This window comes from Pantherophis guttatus, chromosome 10 (assembly GCF_059756535.1).
Source record: "Pantherophis guttatus breed Tessera chromosome 10, ASM5975653v1, whole genome shotgun sequence".
Taxonomy (NCBI): domain Eukaryota; kingdom Metazoa; phylum Chordata; class Lepidosauria; order Squamata; family Colubridae; genus Pantherophis; species Pantherophis guttatus.
This window is the reverse complement of record NC_142072.1, coordinates 8,321,249-8,331,551: the sequence shown is the minus strand read 5'-3', so window position 1 is coordinate 8,331,551 and position 10,303 is coordinate 8,321,249.

The window sequence follows — 10,303 nt, the reverse complement described above, 5'->3', positions numbered from 1 at the left end:
CTGGTCGGGAGGTGTTTTGGTCTTTTTTCATCCCATTTTGGCTTGTGTATTGTCTCTTTTGCATAGTCTTTAGATCTTGTTTATGACTCAGGAGTCTGCAACCTTAAACACTCAAAGAGCCATTTGGACCCATTTCCCACAGAAAAGAAAACACCGGGAGCCACAAAACCTGGATGGGTGTGGCCAACTTGACTTCACTCACTTCCATCAGTCACATGACCCCCGCTAGCCACGCCTACTCAGCCAGTCATTAGGGCAGAGAACCGGTTGTTAAAAAACACCGGGAACCACAAAACCCTCTTGACATCTCTTTCTCTCTCCCTTCCCCTCCCCCCTCTCTATATCTCTCTCTCTGTGTGTGTCTCTCTCCCCCTCTCTCTGTATCTCTCTGTCTCTGCCCCGGCTGCTTCTCCATCTCCTGCCGTCGCCCTTACCTTCTCAGGTCAGGCGAGGAGTGACTGGGAGGGGAGGGTGAGTGGCGGGGCCAGCCAGTGGTGGGATCACCCGACAGTGAGCCACAGCAGAGGTCCCAAAGAGCCTCATGCGGCTCCAGAGCCGCAGGTTGCTGACACCCGGTTTATGTCTATGTGTCTATTGATGGCTAGAAATTTCCTAGCATTTTTTTGGAATTGGCTTGGTCTGGGATGGCCACAGTTTGCCACAGTTTGAAACTATGGTTAAGTCTGTCCCATATATTGTGAAATTAAAGAGTTTCATCATGCCTTCTGACTGCTAGTTGGTGCTCATGAATGTGTCCTGCCAGTCTTGTGCTGCGTAGTAGCTGTTGTAGTCATTACACGGTATGTTGTAAATGGCCCTTGTTTTTTTCCTCTGGGGCTGCCAGGTGTTTTGGTTATTTAGGATGTTTTGAAGAGCTTAATAGGTCTGCTTCTTTTCTTTTCTTTTTTGCCCACGATTAATTCCTTGTTTTCATACTGCGATAGAGATCTTTTCCTCGTATTTTTTTCCCCCCCTGTTCCTTCTGCAAATAATTAATAAGAGACTGACGAGGAAATAGAGCTAAATAAATAGAGATAAATATACAGGCCAGCCATCTACATTTCAGCCAAAGCTTCATCACTAATGACTTAGGACACAACTCGCACAGTGAACTGATTTCAAACACTGAAAACGGGGGTTTCGGTGTTATGTCTTTCAAACGTAAACTGAATCTCCTGGGTCTTTCCCCTTCCCTATTAAGTGCTTTGTTTAGAGATTTGATAGCAGGTTAATTAAATTTTTATTTGTTGATGTGGTAAATTTATATGAGAGCCAGTGTGTTGTAGAGTTAAGGTGCTGGAGTAAAAATCTATTAAAACTACTAAAACCCCATCATCTTTGGGAAAGCACAATCACACTTTCCAGAGGTGGAATTCAGCCAGTTCGGGTGAACTGGTAGCAGAGATCGCAGGTGGGTCTGCCCATCTGCGCTGGCACTATGCCGTCCTATTTAGTCACATTTTTGACTAAAAACATGAGTGGAAGGTGTATGCGCGAAGCAAGCGTGCACGCATGGGGCAAACCAGTGGTAACCATATCTGAAACCCACCTCTGCTTCCATCCTGGAGAAATTTCCACCCACAACTGCCCATTGGTCTGAAGTGGAATATTGATCTATTTTTTTTTTTTTTTTTTTACAATTGGTATCTCAACATCTTGGCTTTTATTGGATACAATGTTCATGGCAACATAACTGACAGTTCCAATGAAGCATTTAGGACAGTGATGGCTAACCCTTTCTGGATTGAGAGCCCAAAGTGTGCATGCAGGGGCATGAATCCGTGTGTGTGCGCCCGAACCCCCAAAATACAATGTGTGCGTGGTCCCCCACATGCACCCCACCCCCCCGTGCATGCGCGCCTTGCCCCCTGCACATGCCCCACCCCCAGCGCATATGCAGCAGAGACCCTAAGACCAGCTGGCTGGCGGGAGGCATGCACGCATCTTCAGCGGAGCTGAACTGGGGTGACGTCTCGCGTGCCCACAGAGAGGGTGCTGCGTGCCACTTCTGGCATGCATGCCATAGGTTTGTCATCACGGATCTACCCTGTTAACCCTAAATTAAGACATCCCCTGATAATAAGCCCAATCGGGCTTTTGAGTGAATGGCAATAAGGCCAAGCGCTTATTTCAGGGTTCAAAAAAATGTAAGGCAGGGTCTTATTTTCGGGGAAACATGGTAGGATGTTTTAAAGGCCAGTTGATTATTGGCTCAGAAGATCAGCAGCACAGAGGGAAGGGTACAAGCCATTTTACTAACAATACTGGGCTTCTTCCCCTTTTAGAGGAAAACACAAAAGTTTCATTTTCTGAGCCAATCGAAGAATATGGTATTTATTATAAATGAATGTGGGCTCGTTATCTTTCAGATATATTGCACAAACATATGTCTTCCAGCCAATTAATGTGATAATAGATTTTCATAGCCAAGGCAAGGCAATATACAGCCCATTGTTTTTCCTTCAGGTTTAATACAGAAGGTATTTTATTGCGAGGTTTCAATACGTTTAACAAACAAATCTTCGATATCGTACGTTTGTGATGACGGATTGTTTGTTTTAAGCCCAGAAACATTTATAGAGGCTTCTTTATCCTGCCTGCCTTATAATTTGATTAATGGTTTATTTGCCACAAGTAGACTATGATATCCACCTGCTGTCAGCGACATTTATGTTCTCCACATATTTCCGGAGCTTGGTGAATGAAAACAGATAGAATACTTTTATTGTGGGCTATTTGTCCATATTTTCTAAGGCTGCTTTATCCAGTTAGAAATGGTGATTAAAGAATAGTCTATTGCATTTGAATTACATTTGGGTACTATATTAGCTTTAAAGTTCTTAGGCTTCACATGGCTAACTCTCTATAATTTTTAGCTATAACTTTAACACTGTTTTCTAGGGGTGTACTTAAAACAATGTGGCTTGAATATCCATGGTTATAATGAATAGAATAGAATAGAATAGAATAGAATAGAATAGAATAGAATAGAATAGAATAGAATTCTTTATTGGCCAAGTGTGATTGGACACACAAGGAATTTGTCTTTGGTGCATATGCTTTCAGTGTACATAAAAGAAAAGATACATTCATCAAGAATCATAAGGTATAACACTTAATGATAGTCATAAGGTACAAATAAGCAGTCAGAAAACAATATCAATATAAATCGTAAGGATACAAGCAACGAAGTTATAGTCCTACAGTCATAAGTGGGAGGAGATGGGTGATGGGAATGATGAGAAGATTAATAGTAGTGCAGACTTAGTAAATAGTTTGACAGTGTTGAGGGAATTATTTGTTTAGCAGAGTGATGGCATTTGGGGAAAAAACTGTCCTTGTGTCTATCTGTTCTGATGTGCATTGCTTTATAGCGTCGTTTTGAGGGTAGGAGTTGAAACAGTTTATGTCCAGGAGGCGAGGGGTCTGTAAATATTTTCATAGCCCTCTTTTTGACTTGTGCAGTATACAGGTCCTCAATGGAAGGCAGGTGGGTAGTAATTGTTTTTTCTGCAGTTCTAATTATCCTCTGAAGTCTGTGTCTGTCTTGTTGGGTTGCAGAACCAAATCAGACAGTTATAGAGGTGCGGATGACAGACTCAATAATTCCTCTGTAGAACTGTATCAGCAGATCCTTGGGCAGTTTGAGCTTTCTGAGTTGGTGCAGAAAGAACATTCTTTGTTGTGCTTTTTTGATGACGTTTTTGATGTTAGCTGTCCATTTTAGATCTTGCGATATGATAGAACCTGGCTCATGTTTGTATTGTAGTCTAAAGCTGCTTTTTGTCAATGTTGCAATGTACCCCCTATTTTCTCCTTGTGAACTAAACAGAGAAAGAGAGAGGGAGGGAGGGAAAATCCACCTTCACTATCATTTTATAACTTGCCCAGAGTTTAACAAGCAATTTTCCCAAGTATGCAGAATGCATATAAAAATTCTTCTGTCCTTTCTTTGGCCTCTTCCTCCTTCTATACAAAAGCGGGCATGTATCTAAGATACCATTAAACATAATAACCACAAATAGGTGGGTTTTTTTAAAAAATGTAAAGATTCCAAAATATATTCTTTTGAATCTTTTGGGATGCCTCTCCTGTGCACCTGCTGAACTGTGAAAAAGCAGTACTGAAGCCAGAAGATAGCTCCTCAACCTTGGTATCTTTCTTCCATCATCTCATCAAAAACATCTTTACCCTCAAAACATTTTGCCCTTATGAATCAATCACATTAAATAGAGGCTAAGTTTGTCAACCATGCAAAGAAGCCCAGGTTTATTAAGGTTCGCCTACGTCCTCCACAGTGGTGGGTTTCAAATTTTTTTACTACCGGTTCTGTGGGTGTGGCTTTGTGGGGGTGGCATGGCTTGGTGGGCAGGAGAAGGATACTGCAACTTAGAACTAAAGAGAAATTTCCTGACAGAACAATTAGAACAGAATAGAATGGAATAGAATAGAATAAGAGAGTTGGAAGGGACATTGGAGGTCTTCTAGTCCAACCAAATATGAAAGCAATGACAGAAATGAAATATATGAAAACATCTGAAAACATAGATTGTTGCAATTGAAAAAGTATTGGCAAAAAAGGTATTAGCAGTCTCTACATTAGTTGATGTGATGGCTCAGTGGCTAAGATGCTGAGCTTGTCGATCAGATGGTTGGCAGTTCAGCAGTTCAAATCCCTAGCGCCGCGTAAAAGTGAGCTCCCATGACTTGTCCCAGCTTTTGCCAACCTAGCAGTTCGAAAGCACGTAAAAAATGCAAGTAGAAAAATAGGGACCACCTTTGGTGGGAAGGGAACAGCGTTCCTTGCGCCTTTGGCATTTAGTCATGCCGGCCACATGACCACGGAGACGTCTTCGGACAGCGCTGGCTCTTCAGCTTTGAAACGGAGATGAGCACCGCCCCCTAGAGCCGGAAACAACTAGCACGCATGTGCGGGGGAACCTTTACATTAGTTGAAATGCCTCCTATCCTCCTATTTTCCTAATGAAAACTTTCCTTTGCTAAGCTAAGCTGAACAACATGGGAAGTCCAAAGAGAGCCTGAGAAAGATTGTATTTGGTACGGTTTGTAGGGAATGCGTGAGTTCTGTGTTTATGTTAAATGTTGGTCTGCTATCACTTGAGAACTATCTTTGGGTTCAAATACACACAGTGATAAACATTTTAAAGATCAACATTCAACCAAAACAAACATTTTTCTCGTATTAGGCAGACCATTAAAAAAAGGGTTGCAAAATGTTGTCTTTGTGTATGGTAACTGCAGTGAGATTATAGTATGAACAAAAACAGAAAGACTCTGAAAAATCGACAAGAAATATCCAGACAGAGGAATGGCTGGTGAAGAGGCCAGAATGAGCAGAGGTGGCCAAAATGACTCGATTAAAAAAAGGACAATACAGGTAGTTCTCGACTTACAAAAGTTCATTTAGTAACCGTTCAAAGTTATAACCTCACCGAAAAAAGTGACTTATGACTATTTTTCAAACTTACGACCGTTGCAGCATCCCCATTCAACCAAAATTCAGACAGTTGGCAACTGATTCATATTTATGACGGTTGCAGTGTCCCAAAATCAGTGTCCCAAAACCTTTTGCGACCTTCTGACAAGCCAAGTCAATGGGAAAGCCAGATTCATTTAACAACCGTGTCACTAAGCTAACAATTGCAGCGATTCACTTAACAACTGTGGCAAGAAAGGTCGTAAAACGGGGCAAAGCTCACTTAACAAATGTCTCGCTTAGCAACATACCTTTTGGGCTGAATTGAGGTTGTAAGACAAGGACTATCTGTAATCACATTTATTACTCATTAGGAAACCCCTTATGTAATTTTGTTGCTTGTAATCTTACGATTTATATTGACATTGTTTCCTGATTGCTACTTTGTACCCTATGACTATCATTAAGTGTTGTACTTTATGATTCTTGATGAACGTATCTTGTCTTTTTATGTACACTGAGAGCCTATGCATCAAAGACAAATTCCTTGTGTGTCCAATCACACTTGGCCAATAAAGAATTCTATTCTATTCTATTCTATTCTATTCTATTCTATTCTATTCTATTCTATTCTATTCTATTCTATTCCATTCTATTCCATTCCATTCCATTCCATTCCATTCCATTCCATTCTATGGACATTTTGCTGAAAAAAAGAAAATAAACAGGATTTATGAGTTTGATGATTAGAAAGGGTAGATTATGGAAAGAAGGAAATCATATTGTGTCCTTGTAGAGAATGAACAAGATATAAATGCTGTTAACAAGATGTGAAGTTATTTCTTTTATCTTTTCCCTTTTTTCCCCTTTTCTTTCTTCCCCTTTTGGCATTTTCTCCAATTTTTTTTCTTTCCGTAAAACTGTACTGTTTTTATTTTGTTAAAAATTCTTTAAGAAAAACAAAAGTTTCTAATACCAGAAGAGACATCTGTTCTTGTCCCTGCCCCCCCACCCCCACTTTCCAGGAATTAGGATAATTTTTCTTGGAGCTACTTGGCTGACTTTCTTCTTGGACTAGGAATAAAGCATGCTACTTTACTGTTAATGTTGCTACTTTTCTGTAACGTATTTTTCTAACCTTGGCATTTCCCTTTCTACCTTCTCATACCTCCTTTCTTAATGTAAAAAAGCCCAGTGAGAAAAGATCCCTTCCATTATGTACTGTTCAGTGGTGGAATTCAATTTTTTAAAACTACTGGTTCTGTGAGTGTGGCTTAGTGGGTGTAGCTTGGTGGGCTTGGCAGGGGAAGGATACTGCAAAATCTCCATTCCCACCTCACTCCAGGGGAAAGATACTGCAAAATCTCCATTCCCACACCACTCCAGGGGAAGGATACTGCAAAATCTTCATTCCCACCCAACTCCAGTGGAAGAATATTGCAAAATCTCTATTCCCTCCCCACTCCAGGGGAAGGATACTGCAAAATCTCCATTCCCACCCCACTCCAAGGGAAGAATACTGCAAAATCTCTATTCCCTCCCCACTCCAGGGGAAGGATACTGCAAAATCTCCATTTCCTCCCCACTCCAGGGGAAGGATACTGCAAAATCTCCATTCTCACCCCACTCCAAGGGAAGGATACTGCAAAATCTCTAGTTCCTCCCCACTCCAGGGGAAGGATATTTCAAAATCTCCATTTCCACCCCACTTTGGGGGCAGCCAGAGGTGGTATTTGCCAGTTCTCTGAAGTACTGACAATTTCTGCTACCAGTTCTCCAGAACTGGTAGCAGGTTCATTTCACCCCTGGTACTGTTGGTCTTCAACAGAAATACGGAAAGCCAGGAAGTCTATAGATCACCGCAGAGAGGAATATGCAGTGAAAGACAGAATATTCATGCATACCACCATCTATTCAGAAGAATTCACTCCAAAATCTTCTTCCTTTGAAAGGAACTTGAAAGCATGTTTTGAAAGCAACTTCGCTTTCCAAAATTGAAAGAATAATAATGATTGCTGAAATTTGTTTATCCATTAGTTGTCTCATTCTCTACTGTAAGCCCACCTAGCTGGCTCTGTCTGCTACTTATTTCACAGAGCATGGTTTTACTCTCCAGGAAAATATCAAATTACAGCCATCTTCAATATCTTAGAGCAGTTATTAGGAATACCATTTCCAAGTGACAACCTAGCAACCTCATCTAGTGATGAAGATGGACTTTTGTAGCCAAATTAGCATCACTTGGAAAACTGCGGACGATTCATCGCTTTATGCAACTACCTTAATATTCATAAGCCCTTTCTCCAATTGGACCAGATTTTTCATCCAAACAGCAACTCTTTAGTCAATATTTATGCTTCTTTTTTTAACCTCTGCACTCTTCGAATTAAAGGGCTTCCCGCAATGCAGCCAATTAATCCATCCCTTCAACTTCCTTGGAACTTGTTGGCTTCATTGAACAAATGTAATCAAGTCAGTTACAAACAAAAACTTATCAGTTGTGTTTTCATGTCATTTCATGCTTCGTTAGCTTCCCCCCCCCATCACTTTTGTATTTTTGTGTGTACGTTTTGTTTTGGCAGCCTGAATCCAGCCTCTCTTTGGTTACATTTATGATGCAATGAACTGTAATAATCCAGAAGTAGGTTAATGCGGTACTTAAGATATGTTGTGTGAACAGAGCCATTCTGTCCTAGCTATCTGAGATCTTGCCCCCTTCTCTGCATGTTTATGAGCAAATGAATGATGCTTCTGACATAGACAAGAAAAGGGTGTAATAAAGAAACTAATTATTTGCAAGATTATCTTGGTTTGATTGCCCATAATGCATCAAGGATGACCTTCAGGAAGCAGTCAATCATGATTTATTGGTTCTGAGGAGCATCAGAGAATAGAATAGAATAGAATAGAATAGAATAGAATAGAATAGAATAGAATAGAATTCTTTATTGTCCAAGTGTGATTGGACACACAAGGAATTTGTCTTGGTGCATACGCTCTCGGACTACATAAAAGAAAAGATATATTCGTCAAGAATCATAAGGTACAACACTTAATGATAATCATAGGGAAACAGTCAATATAAATCTTAAGGATACCAGCAACAAGGTTACAGTCACACAGTCAGAAGTGGGAGGAGATGGGTGATAGGATGGGTGATCAGAGATTAATAGTAATGCAGACTTAGTAAATAGTTTGACAGTGTTGCGGGAATTATTTATTCAGCAGAATGATGGCGTTCGGGAAAAAACTGTTCTTGTGTCTAGTTGTTCTGGTGTGCAGTGCTCTATAGTGTCTTTTTGAGGGTAGGAGTTGGCCAAGTGTGATTGGACACACAAGGAATTTGCTTTTGGTGCATATGCTCTCAGTGTACATAAAAGACAAGATACATTCATCAAGAATCATAAGGTTCAACACTTAATGATAGTCATAGGGTACAAATAAGCAATCAAATCATATTAGGAAACAGTCAATATAAATCGTAAGTATACAAGCAACAAAGCTACAGTCATATAGTCATAAGTGGGAGGAGATGGGTGATGGGAACGATGAGAAGATTGTTAGTAGTGCAGACTTAGTAAATAGTTTGACAGTGTTGAGGGAATTATTTGTTTAGCAGAGTGATGGCATTCGGGAAAAAACTGTCCTTATGTCTAGTTGTCTTGGTGTGCAGTGCTCTATAGCGTCGTTTTGAGGGTAGGAGTTGAAACAATTTATGTTTATGTTTATGTAAGAACATTCATATGAGATGTGATATTTTTCAGAAGCACTGCCTTCCCCAATTTGGTGAACCCCAGCAACTCCCAGAATCTCTAGCCATCACTGGGCCAACAAGTATTCTAGCAAGGAGTATTACAGGAATTAATGCAATACACAAAACTAGGGCATTAGAATCAAGCAAATTGATTATTGGAATGTTTTGCTCAAGAGTTTAGGATGAACAAAAATGAGAGTCGGCTGTTATTTAACTAGACAGACTCAGTGACATATGCCAATCCATATAGGGTTTTTTTGGGGGGGGGGGAAGAATGGGGCAATTTTCTATAGCACAGTTGTGTAAATTGGCGGGGCCATTTCTAAGAGCCTGAGCACAGCATAACACAAGAAAGCCTCATATCATGCAGAAAAGTTCTCCTTTTTTTTCCCTCAGCCAGTTCTCATTCAGCTTGGTGGCCAGCCTTACCTCCCCATGCCCATATCAAGCTGCGTCTCCATGCACTAGTATCTGCCAGGACAATGCATGCTCTTCTGTTGCATAATCATTTATTGGATTGGATTTATGAGCTGTCCAACTCCAATGGGACTCATTTTCCAGGATGCCCAGTTTTGCTTGGCAGGCAGGAGGCTAAGAAGTAGGAAACTCTCAAGAATCCAAGAGCTTGTCATTATTAGCGGAAGTAAAGCTCGGTAGCCACCATGAAAGAATTCTAGCAACTGCACTATTTCAAGACCAAACTCTGCTTCCATATTCAGTATTCCTTTTCTCTTTCCCTCTTTCTCTTTCTCTTTCCTACCCCATATGAAGATATGAAGGAAAGACCAATTGCCATCTGTCCCTGGTTTGTTACATGGTCAGCTTTGCTTTCATGGTGTTTTTCACTGGCTAAAGGTTCCCCTCGCACATATGTGCTAGTCGTTCCCGACTCTAGGGGTGGTGCTCATCTCCGTTTCAAAGCCGAAGAGCCAGCGCTGTCCAAAGACATCTCCGTGGTCATGTGGCCAGCATGACTAAATGCCAAAGGCGCACGGAGCGTTGTTACCTTCCCACCAAAGGTGGTCCCTATTTTTCTCCTTGCATTTTTTACGTGCTTTCGAACTGTTAGGTTGGCAGAAGCTGGGACAAGGAACGGGAGCTTACCCCATTAC